The 22,184-nt window shown below is 42.2% G+C and overlaps 1 protein-coding gene across 6 annotated transcripts in view; it reads right to left on the reverse strand.

Moving 5' to 3' along the window:
• Positions 1–22,184, reverse strand: part of ACTN1 (actinin alpha 1) — a 744,367-nt gene that overhangs the window by 515,818 nt on the left and 206,365 nt on the right. The gene's annotated exons all lie outside the window — the stretch shown is intronic.

Raw genomic sequence — 22,184 nt, forward strand, 5'->3', positions numbered from 1 at the left:
CTGTCCAACCAGTGCTTCGTGTCTCTGCCCAAGTAGCTGACACGCACACAACCTTGAGAAGCGTTTATACAAGCACACACAGACACTCCTGGGGAAGGCTGGCACGTTTTCCAGCTGTGCCCCTTTTTCCCCAGACTATATGGTAGTACCAGCTGCCACCACCCCACTAATATTTATCAGCTACTCAAAGGCCCTTAAAAAGGTGTCCAATTATTACTGTGCAATATTATTATCCAATTGATAGTATAGCCCAGGGCTAAAGCTATTGATGTGGCTTTGTACAATTTTACCAAAGGCATGCAAGTACTCTAAATAGTTTAAATTATCTCTACAAAAACAGCCACAGTTGAAAGGGTTTAAAATATTTAATAACAAGTAGTCAAAGAGTACAGAGATCACAGAGAAATACTTAAAATAATTCAGTAGTACAGTTCTGACATAACAGAAAAAACACAGTTTAATCTTTCTAGTTTCTAGTTATTTCTAACAGAAAACACAAGTCTAAGATAAACTTACATATAGAGCAAGACAGTGCTGATGAGTTGGATGGTCAAGACAAAAATGCTTAATGCTCTCCGATTCTCTCTGTTTTTAAAATCACATTCCTGGTTCACATTACATCATTCTTCACACTTTCCTGGGGTTCCCAGGCTAACAGGCTACATTCTTTAGTAAGCTCATACCAGGTCAGGAAACAAAGCCATTAAGGACATTTATGCATGCAATTTCTGGCCATTAACTCTGGCCTTAAAACAATAGCAAGAATTCCTTCATCTAGACCAGTCGGAGCAGTGTTTACATTAAAGGGTCACAACATGCTTTACTTGGTCAGTAGAGTGCACTGTTGCATTTTTTTTCAGTTCCACATGTAACACTAGTCTTACCAAGACCACAAACCTGTGGTTTACATTAATATTTACAGATGACAGAATTATCTCCAAAATTATATCTGGCTAGGCTGGCAGCCTTCACCCATCTTCACCCAATCTTCACATACTAAACAAAAATTACTAAGATACTTTACAGGCTTACCCAACCACCAACAGAATCATAATTTGAAGACCCAGCCTGCAACTTCATAAATACATTGTTACTGTCTTTTCACTTGATTCAGCCCATTGAACAAGGAGTAGGCAGAGTTTAAGCCAAATTTTCAAAAGTAGACTTTTTGAAATAAGGTGTAGAAAAATACACTATATTCGGGTTAAGATATATAATGTGCTACATTTTTAATATGCTGAAACACCCCCCGGTGTCTCCTGAAACCAAAATTTCATCACCAAACTTGTACTCTTCCACAAATTGGAAACAACTTTTGACTCTGATCTAAATTACCTTTCCGCTGACTTGGAAAACCGTGCCACAGCAAAGTGTTATCCAGGAAAAGCTATTTGCTTTCATAAACATTAGCAATCTGGAACAGATGACCAAAACAGGGTCAAGGAGAAGAAACATACTAGGTACTACACTCACAAACATCCCTGCCAGCTGTGCTTATCTAAAAGTACCCCAATTCCAGTTTTCACTCCTGACCATGTTGTCATGATGTTCTTCAAATACACCAAACAATCCTAATGATTTTTTCAAATAGAAACTAGGATTCACTGAACAATTATCCTGCACCAGTCAGCTAGGACCATATATAATCCCCTCCACCCTTGTAACCTACTAGTGAGTTAGCTGTGGCACTCAGTTTTTTAAAAACATCTGTACCATTAAATTCATTCTTATAAGGCATACAATGGAAAATTATACAATACTCAATGGAGGAATTATAAAACCAACACATTTTAAGCGAAAGGAAAACAGAGTATAAACCATTCAAACGTTATACAACCCATCATAACATTACGGTGATCTCTATCCAAGAAATCACTACACTAAAACAATGAAAAGTAAAGTTATTTCAGTCAAGTTGAAACATGCCATTAGGATGGGTGATAAAAAGCCTTCTATAACCACTGGCAAAAAAAGAAAAAGGAAAGAAAGAATGTAATATGCTAAAAGAAAACGGTGTCACTATAAGAGACTCAACACAAAGCAAATACACTAGCATAAAGATTTGGAGCAAATTTCAGTCCCCATACGGAAACCCTGTTCATGCTTCCTCCAGCAACATGACCCCAAGTAAAATTACATTTACAATGTTCATCCCTGCCTTCAGAAAGGACAGAAAAGTACAGTTTTGTACCTACCATAAATGTAGATGTCCGATAGGTATGCATCTGCAGTCCTAACATATGGGTTGTCCTGCCTCAGGCAGCCCTTCGGTCGGCCAGATTCCAAAGTCTGGGTCTGGCCTCGGCTGATGTCGCACTCCACCCGACGTCATAGCTGCTGCGGTATAAAGGCATCAGCCGACGCCATTTTCCTCAGTGTTTCTTGCCCCAGATGGCAGCACAAAAAATATATATATATATATATATATATATATATATATATATATATATATATATATATATATAAAAACAAATACACCATAATAATTTCCCCCAGCTAGCTAAAGGAGGGGTAAGTACCCTAGGAATACCACAGAGGGGAAGGAGGGTGGGTAATCCTGACTGCAGATGCATACCTATCGGACATCTACATTTATGGTAGGTACAAAACTGTACTATGTCCTTCAAGGATGCATCTGCAGTCCTAACATATGGGTAGAATACCATAGCCAAACTGGGGGAGGAGGCACTAAGATAAAGATGGTGTAGTCAAAATCCCTTGCAACACAGCAGTTGCAAAACCTGCTCGGGATCTGGAGTATAAAGGAAGGTTATAATGCTTGGCAAATGTATGCACGGAGCTCCAAGTAGTAGCTTCTAAAATGTCTTTGGTAGCCACTCCTCGTAGGAAAGCTGTAGTGGTGGCTGTAGCTCTTGTGGAATGAGGTCTGATATTTTCAGGAGTTGTCTTTCCATGAAAAGAGTAGCAAAATCGTATGCAATTTCCTATCCATTTTGAGATTGTCTGTTTTGAAATTGCTTTTCCTTGCATTCCTGTTGCACATGCCACCAAACGTTGGTCAGTTTTTCTGTTGGTCTTAGTTCTGTCCAGGTAGTAGCGTAATTGTCTGTGCACATCCAAGGTATGTAGCAGTCTTTCCCCCCTGTTCTGTGGGTTGGGGAAGAATGTAGGTAAATGAATTGCTTGGTTCAATGATACTCTGGAGACCACTTTTGGCATAAAGGTAGGGTTGGTCCTCAGAGACACTCTATCCTGATGGAAGATAAGGAAGGGCTGTACTGCCATTAATGCCTGTAATTCAGATACCCTTCTTGCTGAAGTAATTGCTAGCAGGAAAGCAGTTTTCCAAGACAAGAACTGTAAATCTGCTGTTGCTGCCGGTTCAAAAGGGGGAAGTGTTAGCTTTTCCAGCACAAAGTTGAGATCCCATGTAGGTAAAGGTGGTTTCCTTGGAGGCTTTACATTTTTGATTCCTCTCAAGAACTGTCTGAGTAGAGGATGAGAGAAGACAGGAGGATCCATGTTGTATTCTGCTGAGATTGCTGATGCATGGATCTTAATGGAGGAGTAGGACAGGCCATTGTGGAACAGCTCTGCTAAGTATTCCAGGATGTGTGCTATGTTTGCCAGTGAGACATTTTCCCCCTTTGCTGCACTCCACATGAGATCTCTTTTCCATTTGGCTGAATAAGTTTTCCTTGTGGAGGGTCTGCGAGCCTCCAGGATAATGTCCTTAACCCTCTGAGATAAATCTGGGTTATTTTGTCTTATGCAATATTCCAAGCAGCTAGCTGCAGTGTTTTCAAGTTTGGATGTAGGATCCTGTAGTTGTTCTGTGTTAGGAGTAAGGGACATAGAGGTAGAGGCCATGCGTGTGTCCGAGACATGCTTCTCAGCAGCGGGTACCAATGTTGCCGTCTGGAGCTATCAGGATTACCCTTGGCTGATCCTCTTTGATCTTCAGTAGGACTTTGTACATCAAAGGAAGAGGTGGGAATGCATATGCTGTCAGGTTTTTCCAGCTGAAGGAAAGGGAGTCCACCCTCCAAGCAAGTGGGTGGTATGCTCTTGTGCAGAATTTCTTCAATTGGTGGTTGTGTGTGGAGGCGAACAGGTCTATCTCTGGTAGTCCCCATTGCTTTGTTATGGTTTTGAAGATATCTGGATGCAGCATCCATTCGTGAGCATCCGTGGTAGTTCTGCTTAAGGTGTCTGCTAGTGAATTTTCTTTTCCTGGTACAAATCTGGCCTGGAGTTGAATGTTGAGATTCAGGGCCACATTCCACAGGTCCATTGCCATCCGGCATAGAGGATATGATTGTGTACCTCCCTGTTTGTTGATGTACCACATGACTGTGGTATTGTCTGTCCTTATCAGCAAGTGACCTTGTTGAAGGAATGGTCGGAATGCTTGGATTGCATGTTTCACTGCCAGCATCTCCTTTAGATTTGTGTGTAGATTCAGCTGGCCTTGGGTCCATAGGCCTTGTATGCACTTGTCCACCATGTGTGCCCCCCAGCCTAGGTCTGAGGCGTCCGTGGTGATAGTCTGGATTGGATGAGGTTTGTGGAAAGGCAGTCCTCTGTTCAACCGACAGGCCTGAGCCCACCACTGGAATTCTTGCTTCAGGCATGGAATTATTGGAATCAGGGCTTCTAGACTGTGCTTGTGTTGAGACCATATATTCCTTAGGTACCATTGCAACTTTCTCATATGCAGTCTGGCATGCGGAATCAATATTATGCAGGATGCCATGTAACCCAGGGCTTGCAGTAAGCTGAGTTTGTGTTGTTAATGTCATGAAATATACTGGGAGTTGTTTTTGTTTTTCTTCTGTGAGAAAAGCCATCTGAGTTGATGTGTCCAATTCTGCACCCAAGAACGTTATCCTTTGGGATGGTACTAGTCTTGATTTTTGCATGTTGACTGTGTATCCCAAGGCTTGCAACAATTGTATGACCTTTTCCAAATCTTTTGTCAATTTTGCCTTGTTGTCCGCTTGTATTAGGCAGTCATCCAGGTATGGGTAAATTTGAATTCCCTGAAGCCTGCAATGAGCAATTACTGATGTCAGGCATTTCGTGAATACTCTGGGCGCAGTAGATAAGCCAAAGGGCAATGCTGAGAATTGATAATGCTCTGATCCTGCAAGAAATCTGAGGTGTCTTCTGCAATCTGGTCGTATAGGGATGTGCAGGTATGCCTCCTTGAGATCTAGAGTCACCAGCCAAGACTCCTTGCCCAGCATGGGAGGAAGTTGCTGGAGGGTCAGCATTTTGAATTTTGGAACAATGAGGTATGTGTTCAGAGCGGACAAGTCGAGAATAGGTCTCCATTGATTTTCTTTTCTTGGTACAAGGAAAAGCCTGGAGTAAAATCCTTGGCCTTGTTCCATAGGCGGTACCTTTTCTATAGCTCTCATCCTTAGTAAGTTGTTGATTTGTCTTAGAGCGTCTGTTTTTTGGCTTGGTGGTAGGTTTGGCATTCCTCTCTTTTGGTAGAGTGTGGAAGTGAAACCTGTAGCCTTTGTCTATTGTTTGTAAAGTCCATTTGTCTCCTGTAATGTAATGCCAGTTGTGGGAGAATAAAGCTAGTTTTCCGCCCAAGGGTGCTTCCAGTTGTTCCCTGGTAGGCGGAATCAGAGCCAAGTCATTGTGTCTGTCCAGTGGAAGTGGTTGTAGTTGAATCTGTGGCAGTACTTCTCTGATTGGTAGGTTGCCACTGACGCCCCTGTAGGCACCCCTGGACTGCCCTCTGCCTCTTGGGCGTCTATTTCTGCCTCTCTGTGCTCTAGAGGTGTCTGGAAAGGACCAATTCTTCGAAGGCCAATTTCTGCTAAACCTCGGAGGTTGGACCTGTAAGAAATCCTTGACTGTTTGGACAGATTTAGCTTTTTCCTCCACCTTCTTTAGAACCTCCTGTGCAGGGGAGCCAAACAAACTTTGTTTCTCCATAGGGGCATCTAGGAGTTTTGACTTAACATGGTCTGGTAAGGATTGTTCTTTTAACCAAGCATGCCTTCGAATCACTGTTCCAGTCATAGCTGATCTAAAGGAAGCCTCCAGTGCATCATAGCCACATTTTAAAAAATGGTTACTGACCTGCTGAGAGTTATGTACCAATTCCTGAAGGGACTTGCGGTCTATAGGCTCAGGGGAGGACAGTTTTTTATTTAGCTGGTCTAACAAAAATTCCTGGTACTGAATCATGTGGAATTGACAGTTTAAGGCCCTGGCCGAAAGAGTAGCAGAAGTATAAACCTTTTTCCCCATCTCTCTAATGCTCTAGATTCCCTTTCAGAGGGGAGAGGATTTTTGGCAGAGGCAGCTGCCACCGCCTTAGGGCCCTGTGAAATGGTTTCAGGGTCTGCCACAGGAGCCTTATACAAATGGTAGTGTGTGTCCGGGACCCTGTAATATCTGTCAGGCTTGGCAGGGGCCAGAGGAAGAGAATCAGGGGCAGTACAGGCATCATTATATGAATCATCAACAACTGTTAGTACTGGAGGAATGGCTAAAGGCCTATGCTGTGGTAAGTGTAAAAATGTCCTTAGCAGTTTCCTTGAATCTGAAAAATCCTGGCCCTGCCATTGAAAGTTTTCCCTCATAGCATGTAAGGTTTCCCCAAAAGAAAATTCTTCAGGAGGAGAAGCAGAAGGAATGGAATCTGCTGCATCAGAATCCTCATAAGGAGAATATGGGCCTTCCTGAGGGTCTGAGACATCTGAGTCATCCGAGGAACTGTCTGTGGAAACAGGTTTGGGGGGGTTCAGTCCTAGGCCTCTTCTCTGGAGGGGGTTGAGAGGCCCTGTCTGGGTGAGGTTGGGATCCCCTGAACAAAGAAATGAGATCCTCAGCCAGGCTGAGCATTTGAGAACTAGAGGTAGGCCTGTGTGAAGGTATTTTAGCAGGTAAGGCCTTAGAAGATTTAGCTGCTTTAGCCCTGGCAAAAGCCTTGATAGACATGGATGCAGGGGGTCTAGCAGCCCCCACGTGCAGGGGTAGATATGTCTAAAGGAATAGTATCTGATAAATCCTGGGTGCTTGCTTCTGTAGGAACAATTTCTGAAGCCGATTTAACCATGCTCTGTGAAGCCTCGGCTACCAGAGGCCTGTTTTCGGCCGAAGGAAGTACCAAGGACTCTGTTTCAGCCGAAACCGAGACACTCTCGGTTGGCCTAACCGTGGTTTCAGCCGAAACCGCGGACCGTGAGTGTCGGTCCTTTTCCTTGCGTTTTTTAACTAATTGTGCTGTCGGAGTCTCCGATGGCATTTTGTAAGCAAAAGCGGGACCAAAAAACTCCTCTGCAAACTCCGACCGACGTCTAAGCGTCCGTCGGTTGAAAGAAGCACAGGCTAAACAAGCTGATATGTCGTGGTCCGGGCCTAAACAAGGAAGGCAGTAAGAGTGGAAATCCTTATGAGGTATTTGTTTCCCACAAGTTAAACAATTATTTACTTTGTCTGACATCGGCTGAGGCAAGAAAGAGTCCCCAACGGGGTACTTAGCTTTTTAGAAGTCTTCGGTAGTAGAAATCTCTGGATCTGACCGACCGGCACTTGTGAACAGCTTCTGCTTCGGGCACCGCGCGGCAAGAAAGACTGGGGAAAATTGCGTCGGCTGATGCCTTTATACCACAGCAGCTATGACGTCGGGTGGAGTGCGACATCAGCCGAGGCCAGACCCAGACTTTGGAATCCGGCCGACCGAAGGGCTGCCTGAGGCAGGACAACCCATATGTTAGGACTGCAGATGCATCCTTGAAGGACATCACCAATTCAACAAGGAAGCCTAATTTGTAGAAAGTGTATCCTGGTATGGCTATAAGCATGTGATGAAACACTGTCACACATTTAATCAATCTTGGACACTCAGGGTTAGAAAAAGGGATTTTACCAAGATATGCAAAAGCAAAAACTACTGCAATAAATAGAATACGAACGTTGTTGAACAAATATGAGAATTAAGTGTGCCTACAAACAGCCCTGGATAATATTACTGATCTGAAAACAGTTGATAAAGTATTGTCAAGATGAATCAAAAAAGTGGCAAAACAAGAATACAACTTTGTATTAGAAAGAATAAACTTTAAGGAATGAAGAGTGCATAATTTATATTTTGTCTAAGGATACTTTCACATTTTTGAATCCCAGTACTATAAAGACAAAAGTGCAAACACAGACACACGTCAATCAAAAACTGTTGATATAAGAATTTAAAAATGGAAGACATTCGACATTTGTGTTTTTTTTTTTTTAAATACTGCTAACATAACTTATCTTCAGATTTGGATTGTTTTAGTTTGTTGGAAACCAGAAATGGTAAGAAAAATATAGTCCAGAAAACACTTGCATGGTATTAAGAGCCACAGTAATATCTTGTATAACTGTCAATTTATTATCTACTCTGGAAGCTTGGCAGGAGAATATTACATACAAATAAAACAGATGTCCCCAAAACGGGTCTATATTAAATTCTCGAAAGCCGACAATATCGAATCTGATATTGTTGAAACAAGAATAGCGAAACTGCAGAACATCGAACAAGTAAACGGAAATCTACGTAAGGGGAGATTTCAGTTTACTTAAATATACCAACTCAGAGACCACACTACATTGAAGTAGCAGGGGGTGCAGGGGGGCTTGCCCCCATAACTACACCATTTAGTTTTTTTTGTTTTTATTTTTCTTTTTATGAACATTCAACGTTTTAACAGTTCGATCACTAAAAGTCAACCTTTAGTGATTTGAACAGTTAAATATTCGATGTTCTAATATAGACCCCCAAAACATGTTCCAAGAAAAATGTCAACATTTCTTACAAGATATAAGAAGTGAACTAAAAGATAAAGCTGATCATCACTAAGAAGAAACTACAGCCAAAAGAATGGTTGAACAGTGTGGTTAATATTAAGTAAAATAAGATTCACATTTATACTGATCCACAACACCTGAATAAAATTAATAAAACCAGCAATACCCACTGCTTACACAAAATCTGATCACAAATATGCATACATACTAAGGTTTCTGGTAGATCATGATACATTAAATAAGCTTAAAGTTGTTAAATTTAATATGCCATTGGACCAATTTACTTAAAATTTTCTTTTGGCATTTCATCAGCACCAGATGTTTCCAAAGAGCTGCTGCGCGGTTAATTGGAAGTTTCTGTAAATTTAATTGATATGGTAGTGTTGGCTTAAACAAATGAAGCATGACTAGAGATAGAAATGTTAAATTAATAGAGCATAGGTTCAAGTTAAAAAATAAATGGCGGGTTGAGGGAACAAGTTAAGGTGTATACTTCACAGACAAGCAGTACAGGGTTGAATTCTCACCAAGGAAAATTGGCTAGGCTTAAAATAGCCTACTAGTGCAGCATAGTACTTAACTATTTAACCTATAAATGTAAAATATGCGTGAGAAGTTTGAAATATGGGCTACATTCTAGCGGAGGAAATCAAACCCAATACACACACAAGACAAAATTCAGGACGAGGAGACAAGCACATATTACAAGGATTTAAAGAAATGATGCAGTATTTTGCAAAATGTGCATTTAATTAATCTGCGATATAAATGCATCCAAGAAAATTGTTATAACAAGATATACACCACGAATGGTGCTATGAACAGGAAAATACTTTTGAAATGCATAAGTAACTAGTTACAAATGTTAAAGCATCTACACTTCAATGATACAAGTAAGCCAATTATTTTGCAGGTAGATGCCAGCCAGAGTGGTATAGGAGCTGTGATACTACAAGATGAAAGAACAGCTGGCTAACAAGTCAAAAGCATATGCAGATGCACAAGATACATACTCATACAGAAAATGAACTGTTAACCAAGTCTTTGTTGCGGCATGTTTTTTCCAAGTTAATGGAGGTGAGAAATTCTAGGAACCTGTCGGAAATTCGGGTAGAGAGAGACTACAATCATTTGCAAAGTGCATTTAGAAAGCCCTTGTACAAGGCATACCCAAAATTACAGAAGATGTTACTTAATCTAACATCTAAAAGTTAACTACAGCTCATTTTATGAACTGCATAAGAAATACGTTGAGAAGAGCATATTTACCAGAAAAACAGAGCGATACAGATTCTGTGAGAAATTTTCCAATTACTCATAACAGATGACATAACAGATGAAAAAGTAAACATTTCAGGAAGTATTGACCTTGTGTGTATTACATCGAAGGGTCAAGTCTGAGCATAAGCATGGAGAAAATAAATTCAGCTTTATCTTTTACTCAAGGAACAAACAGATTGCGTCTGGAGCTTGATATATAAAAAAAAAAAGAGAAAAACGCAAGTTATTACTGGCCAGAGTATTAGATATGCCTGCAGAATTCAATCTTTGTTGACAGCACACAGGCAAGCTGTGCATGCTCAGCAAATAAATTTTTCCTATGCTACACCTTCATCTTCTCCTAAAAATTCCCTGCCCCTCTCCTCCACGTCCAGTTTCTGACCAAACTGAATGCACCCAGAACACAGAACCAATGTACTTTTCCCAACAGTGATGGGGTATGGATGGTGGGATGGTTAATGAAGACTAAATCCTCCAAGCAGATATAACAAGTACATGAGTATATAACTTTTTTATTTGCTATGGTGACTGAGTGTTTGTTAGGCTTTAGGACAGAGTTCCCAGATGATATTACTGGCTGTGGACAGGAATAACAAACACGCCCATAATCACTGCAGTCCAAAATGAAGATGTAGATATTCAAGTAAATTTCAACTTGTATCTTGCAAATGTACTCAATGATGACCAAGATGCAGCTACACAGATGATATCTACAGATGCCTTACAAAGAATGTTGCAGAAGTTGTAACAACTCCAGCTGAACAAGCTTTACACAAGCCTGTACACTCAATCCTATACTTACTGCAGATGAAGGAGATACAAAAGGACAGCCGAGGGGCCAAACAGAACTTAGTTAACCACTGTCCAAGTTTATGTGAACTGAAGGAATCAAAGTGCTACTTAGTATTTCTGAAGGCCTTAGTACTGTCCAGCTAACATCCAAGATATACTGTGGTTGCCACTGCAATCAGTAGATGCTTTCCTTGGTTAGAATAATCTCTGCAAAAAAATAAAGTTATGTAAGATATTAGAACAAAAATTGGTTATGCAAGATATTAGAACAAAAACAGGTGCAATACTTCTCACTGTTGCAGTATTCCTTACTCTTGTGATATCCTGCCAAGGATAGCAAAATGTCCAGCCAGCATACCAAAGCCTTTACATCTTCCAGGCATTATACATCAGAGGTATGTACTACATTGCATGGCACAACATATACATGCAATGTACGAGTGCCTAATCCTCAGAACTGAAATGTGCCAGAAGAACTAGAGCAACCCCACAGGAAAGTAACATGTACAACCAGGAAAGGAGGAGGAAGAAGCAGCAGCAGGAGGAGGAAAATGAGGACAAGAGTAGGAAGACCCCTTTGGCCAAAATGAAAAAGAGTAAAGGGGGGTAAGGAGGGAGATACCATGAGAAGTAGGACATCTACTGCAATGGTAAGATCTTACTCAATTGTAGTACGTCCTTCCTTATTACTGTTACAATTTTCAACTGGGAGAGTATAAAAGCTACTGTAAAGTATGGCATGAGGAAGCTAACAGAAGAGCTCTCCATATTCCCATAAAGAAGGGTTCTGGCAAATCCCATCCCGACCATAGAAATGGCAACCAAATTGTAACATTTGGTGACAGTGTGAACAGAAGACCAATTGCAGCTTCCAGGATGAATCTAGTATCCACACCCTTTGAAAAAAAAAAACTGAAAAAAGAAACAGCCTTAGACATCCAAAAAGAGATGGTTTGATTAGATGGTACCAAACCCAGATTTCACGACAAAGAAAACAAAAAGCTGTTCAGATTTTCTGATATTTTTTCTGTTCTCCAAATAACATATTAGCTGTTTATGTAAATCCAAGGTATGAAGAACCCTCTCACTAGGACTCTGTGAAGGGAAAAAGGAAAACAAATGGATTGTATCAAGGACAACCACCATGGGCATAAAAAAGGTCTGGTACGAAGAGACACACTGATCCTGTGAAGAAAAACAAAAAAAAAAAGGTAGAACTGCCATGAGTGTTAAGTTCAGATTGTTAGACGTAAGAGCCAACAACAATAAAAGTCTTCCAAGGACAATGTTGTAGGGAGGAAAAAACTGAAGGATGAAAAAGGGGACTGGGTCAATTTCTCAAAAACAAAAATTAAGGTCCCAAGGAGGAGGAATAGGCTTTCTTGGGGGCCCACATACGAAGGATGCCTTTTAAAAATTGCGTGACTTCAAGACTAGAAGCCAAATGTGGCTACAAAGGCAGATCACCAGAAATGGCTGACAAAAGAGCATGCCAAGCCAGAATTGAGTAACTCACAGAAAGACCATAGCAACACACAGAAAAAGGGTACAGGTCATGCTTCAGACACCAGATACAAAACCTCTTCCATTTGGTCACATAAAATGTTGTAGTAGTGGGTTTTCTGGCCTCCTGAAAAAATAAAGCAAAGCACATTCTCAGAATATTTGTGTTTAAAGGAATCCAACCCCTATCACCTGAAGTGTCAGTTGAATGGTGGGAAAGCGAGGAAGAATGAGAGATCCCTTGTCTTGTGTGAAAAGATCCATCCAGTGAGGTAACTTATGATGACTGCCCCTGGTCACATGTAATAAAATGGGGAGCCACTGCTGTCTGGTCCAAAACGGGGTCACCAGCAAGACTGGACAGAAGATCTTGGCAAATGGGGGACAAGCCAACATTGGATGGTCTGAATCCTACAACCAAGAAATAGTCCTGAGAGGGAGTCACAGACTTTGAAATGCAGTGTGAACTCTACACTGCACAAAGATCGTGAGGTGCAAATCCTGAAGCAAGAGCTGCTGAGAGGGGCTTAAATCAAAAGGTCATCCAAATAAGGAAATTCCTGAAATCCCTAAAGTCTAAAACAAAGGGAGACAGACATTTGGTAAAAACCCTCCGACCTGTAGAAAGACCAAAAGGCAAAGCAAAGAACTGATCATGAGAAGAAGAAACATGTAAAAAAAAATTCCTGAAGAGAGGATAAATATGAATATTGAGGTAAGCATCCTAAATTGCCAAGGAGATCAGAAAAGCTTGAGGAAACAAAAGGGAAAAGTGTCTAAAAGAGAACATCCTGAAAGAAGGAAACATGAGAAAGATGTTGAAAGGACGGGTCTAAAATGGGCTTGCACCCTGGAATAAATGTCTGTTCCTTGATGAAACAGGTTGGATTGTTCCCTGTACCACCAAATCCTGCAGAACCAAAGGAACAGGAGGGAGATGACACTCACAGGAGAGTCACAGGAAGCTGAGGAAGGGACTTCAAAACCATAAAATGACTTTTGGATAATGGAAAATACCTAAGCATGTGTGGCTATCTTTTGTTAAACAAGGAAAAAAAAAAAGAGTCAGCCTGAGAGACCGAGAAAACTGGGCAAGGGGTACAAGCAGCTGAATGTCAAATCAAAGGAGATTTGTCAGGGAAAGTAGTATTTTAAAATCAACACCCTGACAAGGCTGGTCTGGAAAACTCTCCTATAAGCCCCCTTACTTGTAGAAAGCAGTTTAGACTGCCTACAAACAAAAAACTGTTAGAAGGATAATTTCTCTGAAACGTAGGAACAGGAGAGACTAAGACTTGTTTTATATTCTGAATAACTTTACCCTTATCCTGAAGCATCTTGAATAATTCAGACATGGCAGTGTCAACGATATTTTGTTTTTTTAAAGCAGAATCCAATAATTTGGCCTTGATACCTTCAAAGTCTGAAGGCATAACCAAGAATACCTCCTCATGACAGATACAGATGCAACTGCTCTAAAGGGGGCATAAGCAGTATTATACTTACATTTAATAGAGCTGCGGTGGTTTTGCTGTGGTAGCATTGTTGCCTCACAGTAAGACGTTGTCCTGTTTGATTCTCAGCTAAAGCGTCTTCTGTGTGGAGACATGCGTGAATGGACATACCTTCGTTGAAGGTTGTGCATCAGGGCTGGCAACTCGGCACGTAAAAAATCTACTGCCAATCATTAGCGGACCGGAGTTCCGCTGTGGCGACCCCTAACCAGGAAAAGCCGAAAGACACAAGCCAACCAAGAAGCAGAATTAAAAATGGAAATGGCAGAAGTCTTACCCTCTGAGCAAGGCAAATCTGCCTGAATGCCGCAAGCTGGGAGAGAACAGCCAGGGCTTGTCTAGTCATATGGGTCTGGTAATTAATAGCCCTGAAGGCTAAGGTACCAGAGGTACATACTCGTTTATCATACCTGTCAATGGCACAGCTGTCCTTATCAGAAGGTAAACACTTGGCAGTAGGCAGCAACTTGTACAGTTTATCAGTGGCTACAAAAATAAAAGGATCAGAGAAAGAGCTTTAAAAACTTTACAGAGAGTGTCTAGTTTCTTAAGAGAAAAAGGTTGAGAGTCAGTGGTCTGGCCCTAAACAAGTGATGCAGTATGAATGGAAGTCTCGGTGTGGGATCAGATTTTCCCAGGCAAGACAATTGTTACATTTTTCGGACATCAGTTAGTGCAAGAAAAAAGAAAAAAAAAAAAAAAAAAAAAAGGATCCCCAATGGGGTACTTAAGCTTTAGATATTTTCAGCAGAAATTCAAACTCTGGTAGCGATCGACTGGCATACTTGTGAACTGCTTTTGCTACGGGCTCCACTGCAAGAAAGACTGATGTAACTGCGTCGGCTACCTTGCTTTATAGCACTGACGACCTGACGTCAGACTACAGGAGACAGCAGCCAATGCAGAAAAACATTGACTCTGGTATTTGGGCCGGCCGAGGGCTACCACAGCAGGGGGTAACCCACAGGTGATGACTGCAACAGTGAAACACAATGAACATCTTTACAGACCCCGTCTGGTTTCTTAAGGGAAGAAGGTTGAGAGTCAGGGGCCTGAGAAGCTACAGTGAAAGTATCCAAGAGAGCTGCCAACACTAGATGGACTGCAGAAGGCTGAAGAGAATCTATTTGCAAGAGTTCATACTATCTTTTTTGAAAATCAGAAACCCGGAAACAGTCCCACAGTGTTTCACCATAAAAACCACCATATCCCCAAAAGACCATGCCTTCATTGGAGAGTCAGGAGAAAGAGAATCTTATTCCTCATACCCCAGGGCAACAGGAGAATGGATCTCCTCACTACATTCTTCACTCCTCAGAGAAATCAGAGTCCCACGGGCATTTGGAAGGAGATGAAGACTAAGGACGAGATGATCACTGGGGATTAAAAAGCTATAAGAGCACTGCAAAGCCACAGCAATCCAGAGGTGGATCCTTAGCATCAGGGACCACACTCTTATTTTGCTGCTGCTTTTTTAAAGGAACATCAGCTATGACAAATCTAAGAAGTTCAGATCCCAGTCTAGATTCAATGAGGGTACCAAGAACCTATTTCCTAATAAGTATTTGAGGACTCCCCCTAGGCCCCTCCAAAATAGTCAGCCATGGTTCCCCCTCCACAGCTACAACAAAAGTAGGCACAACCTCAGTGGACATGCGAACAGGCAGCTCCATGTTGGCCTCCAACTGGGTCACAGCAGAAGGAGCAGACAGCAACAATGAAAGTCCTCAGGTTCTTCATTCGACCTCAGAAGCCAGTGGAAGCTGGACAGCAGCAGCAGTTCATGCCTTTTGGCTTTCTTTTTTAAGCAGTGGCCGAGACCCCAGTGGTTTACTTACCTGTAGAAGGCCCAGTAGTGGAGTCACCTCAGTGAATGGCTTGCAGACTGAACAGAGTTTGGACTGGAGGTAAAGAAGTTCTGAGGATTAGGCACTCATACCTCACCATCTGTACCTTACACCTTGCATGTGAGACATTCCTCTGATGTATGACACCCGGAAAGATGCAAAGGCTTTGGTATGCTGGACAGATTTCAACTATCCTCTGAAGGACATTCCAAGAGTAGGGAATACTGCAACAGTGATATAAGGAAGGACATTTGGAAGTTCTAACTAACATTAGACATGGTAGCAGTCTTTGACATAAAAGACAGGTTGGCCTACAAAAAAATTCCGTCGCCATGGAAAAACAGATACAAAAGCTTGACATATCCTATAACTATGAGATCCTTCTGGCTGAAGTCATAGTTACAAAGGAAAGGATCTTTCACATAGAAACTTCATATACACAGAAGTTGCTGGTTCATCTCATTCAAATGGGTTAAGAGTTATTTCTTCAAAAATGAAGTATAAATCCTATATAGAATTAGTTCCTTCACAGGAATACAGAAGATAAAAGCATCCATCAGGAAAGCTTTGCAAGCTTTAACAAAAAGATGAGAAACAAATTCTGCACAGCAAAAGTTGATATGGAAGCCAAATATACCTTTACTGACAAATAGCTTAGACTATAACCAAAAAGTTCTGACAAATACTGAAGAATCATGGAAACAGGGCTAGAAAAATAGTGTAGGTTCTCAGTCGTACACCAGACTGAAAACATTTCCATTAGTTTCCATGACTCTTACACAGTCAGAGGGTTTCCACAATAATGTTGCAGCTACCACACTTCTTGAAAAAACAGGATTCATACCTAGCAGTCAGGTTAACTTCAACGATTTGGATACATCATGCTAGAAAGATGAGACAGAGGACTCTTCTCTACAAGCATCCCGAGATAAGGTTCTAAATGTATCTTCCTGATTAGCAGACACCATACCTATCAGGGTAGAAATGGGACCGTTATGAATTTCACCATCAAAAGAAATGGGGAAAAGCAGAAAGCAACTTCCAGACTGTTCCAGCAATAAAGAACCCTTGTCTTATCCACTGAGTGGAGAAATCCGTGACTAAAAATTCCAATATCTGCCACTGGTCAGAGAAGAAAACAGACTGCAGATTAGCAATGTTTGGACAGTTGTTAGACTGCTTGTTGGTGCACCAGAAATTAATATTGAGTTGCAGAATTTGTCCACAACAGGATTTGGTTACCATCAGGAATATGTATGAAAGCCAAAAAATGGTGGGCTCAGATTGCCCACTCCCACATTTATACAGTTTCTCAACAAAAGCAGCAGGACTGGTCTCCACACTTGTTAGCATACCAGAGGACAACCACAGTTTCAGAAACAACCAATACTCCAGGAGGAAGAAGGTCATGTAAGCCCTGCAGGATCATCCAGACTTCTTGCATTTCCAGGGTGTTGAGATGCAAGGAAGAACCTATACAGACCACTTTATTTAGACTTCATCATATAATTAAGCACTTCTATAGTGACTGCGGCAGAATGTGCAGGAATGAACAAATGGCTACCACTGGGACTGTCTAACTGATACAAGCAAGGCATTCCGGGATACTTTTTTTGGATGATTAGAGTTCTCTGAAATGAGAGTTTGGTGTGCCCATTGCAGAACCCTCATGTATACTCTAATGAAAAGCACTAGAAACACTGATTGACATAAGCCCCAGAAAAAAAAAATCTGCTAATACTTGACCCTATGAAATCAAAGAAGAGGAAAACTACAATGTGATTTGCATTCTGTGCAGACAGACAAATCCAAATCTGTTTTGGTATTCAGTAAAGCTCTTATGAACAGGAGGTCATATGTGGGGTAAACTGAGACCACCTCAGACAATGGCACCCATTCAGGGAAGCAACCACAGCTGGAAATACTTATGCACAAAGACCATTTCTCATCAGCAACACTAGAAGGTAGACAGGTAAGGAAAAATTCTGTCCACCCCCCCCCCCACCCCCCAGTAGAGATCATCCACTAGTTTCAGGCATTTGAATACTCAGAAGACTGAGGTGAGGCCAAATGGCAGGGAGCAGATATACGTATGGGAGGTGAACTGCAGTATGACCATGTAAAATATTTAAGAGGATATGATCTAATAAATGCCAAAGGTCTTCCAGTATTTTTTTATATCAAAAATCTTTAATATCCCGTGTCCTTGCTGGTACACTGGGACCTCAGAAACAGCTTGTTTTATGAGGAACTGCTGCACATCCATCAGTCAGTACTTCAATAAGGGGTGGTATGTCTAGCAAGGGTCAAGACTACTATTTCAGTCAGAAATTGAATGGGATGTAGTAACTATACTTACAAAGCTTGTTCAAACCGCAAGCCACCAAATCTTTTGGCACAGAGAGAGGTGAAGAAAGAAGCTCCTTCAAGCTGTAAGAGCAAACTGGAGTGGGAGTGAGCAGTGGTGCAAAGCCCTTAAAGAAGCCATGAACTCCTAGAGACCACTGTGTGTTGTGGTCACTGGCTCATCAATGCAGCTGGAAACCAATAAGTGGAGTTGACCAGATCAAATTCTCTTCTGCTGTTACTCCATGTGGTACGTAAAAATGTCTTCCACTGGTGTCTTTGAATAACAGAAAAGGAGAACTGGGGAGAACAAAATGTCATCCTGGCAGCTGAAAGGAACTAATTTTGTCCTTAGTGCCCTAGAAACTGGTTAACTTCAGGTCCAAACAGCATAGACTTTTTAAAAAGAGTGCAACAATAAATTATACCACTTTCAAATAAGAGAGCTGGATATGTATGTCAGATCCTACTACTTGCACCATGAGGTTTTGCCTGACAGAGGAGTTTCTCTTTCACAGGTCCTTCATTCAGGTCTTCATCACTATACCAGACTTGTATAAAATACCTGCTAAAAAAAAACAGCATTTGCATCAAATTAAACAGCACAAGTAAAATGCCAGAATACACAGGTCTGCTTTTCCAACTTGACAAAAACCCTATACTCCTTAATGGATGGATGGAGAGGCTACAGCTAAGAAGTAGGCTTCCTTCTCATGGTAGCCACAAGAAACAGTCATATCTGGCTTGAGGTCTCCAAGCAGACAGCACAATCCAGCAAAGTCCTAAAGATTTTGCCCGTTTTCCTACGGCATGAAACAAAAAATGTTCATGTCACTCCATGCTGCATTTACTGCATTTCTAAGATTGTTAGCAAGGTTTCATATAGTCCTCTTTAGTAGAGAGCTCTGGAGCGGGTTTATCATATGAAAAATCTCACAGAATTTTGGGTCTTCTAGAGGGGAATACAGGCATATTAGACTGCTCATCTTCCTTATCCTCCATCACATGATCAAGAAACAAGTCATTCTAGACCACCTCTTTTTTTTCTGGACAGCCTTACATACCAAAAGACAGACATATACTAGACACCTGAGAAAGTACAGTTGTGTTCACTTGCCATAAATGTAGATGTTCGATTGTAATCACTGTTGCAGTCATCACATTTGGGTTACCTGCCTGCAGGTAGCCTTCAGTCGGCCTGAATATCAGAGTCTTGGGATTTCTGCGTCGGATGCTGTCACTTCTTCCATGACGTCAGGGGTATAAAAACATGCAGCCGACACCATTACATCAGCTTTTCTTGCCCCAAATGTCAGGAGCCCCCACAATAGAAAGCAATTACATGGTGTGGAACACCCCCAGTAGAAAGTAAATACCAATGTTATAAGATATGGCCAAACAGAAAAGAATAGGTAGAAGTATAGAGAGAAGTCAGGGGGCTGGAGTGAGGGTAACCAGGGCTGCAACAGTGAATACACTAACATCTACATTTATGGTAAGTGTACACAACTGTACTATGTTCTTCGTGTTTCACTGTTGCAGTCATCACATTTGGGTTGATTCCCAAAGCTGAGGATGGGTGGAGGCAGTCAAGAAGCATTAGGGCTGGCAAGCAGGCCCTGTAAAACTGCTGTGGCAAATCCAGCTCTGGATTTAGAAAAGATAGGCAAGTGGTAATGTTGGTGAAGGTGTGTACAGAGCTCCAGGATGTCCCTGTTAGGGACTCCCCCTGAGAAATGCTGTAGAAACTGATGTAGCCCTAGTGGAATGTGTTCTGATCCCCTGTGGGGTAGGTTCCCATGGTGTTTGCAGCAGAAATGGTTTGCTTTGAAATGGCCTTGCCCTCTGTCCCTGTAGCAAAGCTGACTAGCAGCTGGTCAGATTTCTGAAAGGTTTAGTCCTGTCCAGATAGAACCTAAGCTGCCTGTGCACATCCAGGGGGTGCAGGAGCCTTTCCCCTTTATTCTGAGGATTAGGGAAAAAGGTTGGCAAATGAATGGATTGGTTTAAAGCCACACTAGACACCACCTGGGCATAAATGATGGGTTAGTTCTGAGGGAAACCCTGCCTGCATGGAAGATAATGAAGGGTTCCACGGCCATAAGGGCCTGCAATTCAGACACTCTTCTTGCTGAAGTGATGGCTAGAAGTAAAGCTGTTTTCCAGGAGTGGAATTTTAACTCTGCTGAGGCAGCAGGTTCAAAAGGGTGGAAGCATGAGTTTTTCCATTACAAAGTTAAGGTCCCAGGCTGGAGTGGGAGCTCTCCTGGGGGGGGGGTCTTAAATTTTTGGCTCCTCTCAGGAACTGTTTGACCAGAGGATGACAGAAGAGGGGTGGCTCAGTACTATAATGAGCCGAGATGGCAGAGGCATGAATCTTAACTGAAGAGAAGAATAGGCCTTTGTGGAGCATTTCTGTTAAGTAATCTAGTATAGGAGGTAAGCTGGGCACAACTGTGTCCATTCCTTGAGACTGGCTCCAAGAACAATATCTTTTCCACTTTTCTGAATAGGAATTTCTAGTACTAGGCCTCCTTGACTCAAGGATGACATCCAGCACCTGTTTACTGAGGGTTGCCGGTGATGAGTTCAGGGCATGAGCCATGCTGGGTTCAGGGTTTGTAGCGGTGGATGCAAAATCTGGCCCTCCTGCTGGGACAAGCAGGGAGGGGGTCTGAGGCAAGTGCCATGGTGACAGTACTGTCAGACTGCGCAAAATGCTGGCGTGGCCATTCTGGTGCAATCAGGATTATTCTTTGCTTGTCCTGTTTGATCTTTAGTAGAACCTTCGAGAGGAGGGGCAGATGGGGAAAGGCATAGACAGAGGTTTTCCCATGTAAAGGACAGGGCATCTACTTTCCATGCTTGGCTGTGGGGAGTTCTGCTGCAATATTTACTCAATTGATAGTTCTGAGGGGAAGCGAAGAGGTCCACCTCTGGTGCCCCCCCCCCCCACCTGTGGATCCATTAAATTTCTGCTTAAGTCGTCTGCCAGTGAATCTAGTTTGCCTGGCAGGAATTGAGCATGCAGGTGCACTTGATTGCTCAAGGCTATGTTCCACAGAGCCATGGCTAACCTGCAGAGTGGGTAGGAATAGGTTCCCCTCTGCTTATGTACCACATAACTATGGTGTTGTCTGTCTTTATCAATAGTCGCCCTGGAAGAATAAGGCATTTGATGGCTGTCAGAGCATTCTGTACAGCTAACATTTCTTTTTGATCGATATGCATGTGCATTTGCTTTGGGCTCCATTTGCCTTGAATGCATTGTCCTGCCATGTGAGCCCCCCATGCATAGTCGGATGCATCTGTTAGGGTTTGGGGAGCAGGGGGTTGAGTGAAAGGGCGTCCTTTGTTGTGGTAGCAGGCCTCTGCCCACCAAAGGAACTCTGCCCTTAGGCAAGGAAAGATAGGAATCATTGTTTCCAGGTCCTGAGAATGTTGACACCAGAGACTTTTTAAGTACCACTGAAGTTTCCTCATGTGCAGTGTTGTATATGGAATATGGTATTTTTCTTGCAGATAGCTGGGTTTTGGTGGCCAGTAGATTGAAGTAGTTTGTCAAATAAATTTGTTTTTCTGGAGTGAGGAAGTCCAGGGTGGCTAGCCAGGTGTCCTTGGCTAGCATAGGAAGCAGCTGTTAGAGAGTAAGCATATTAAACCTTGGACCCACCAGGAAGGTGTCGAGAATAGATCCAGGAGAGGGTGCCAACAGTTTTATTTTCTGGGTACCAGAAACAGCCTGGAGTAAAAACCTTGTCCCCTTTGCTCTGCTGGGACAGGTTGAATGGCCTTGATACTGAGAAGAGAAAGTACTTGCTTTTGGGCCTCTGCCCACTGGTTTGGGGGGAGGTCTGGCCATCTGCTTGGGGTTGGCAGTGAGTGGAAGTAGAATCTGTATCCCTGGGATACAATGTTCAAGACCCATCTGTCCTGGGTGATGTACTCCCAGTTTTTTGCATGCAGGGAGAGTTTTCCTCCCAAGGGTGCAAGTACTTGGGAAAGGTTTGGAAGAGTTAAAGATAAGTCATTGCGAGACTTTACCAAAGGAAGGTGGCTTACTACTCCCTGTTTTAGAGGTGGGAGCACTCCATTGCTTAGATCTGTGCATACCTGAGACTGTAAT

The sequence above is a fragment of the Protopterus annectens genome, chromosome 6.part0 (genome assembly GCF_019279795.1).
Source record: "Protopterus annectens isolate FY-2018-M chromosome 6.part0, PAN1.0, whole genome shotgun sequence".
Classification (NCBI taxonomy): Eukaryota; Metazoa; Chordata; order Ceratodontiformes; family Protopteridae; genus Protopterus; species Protopterus annectens.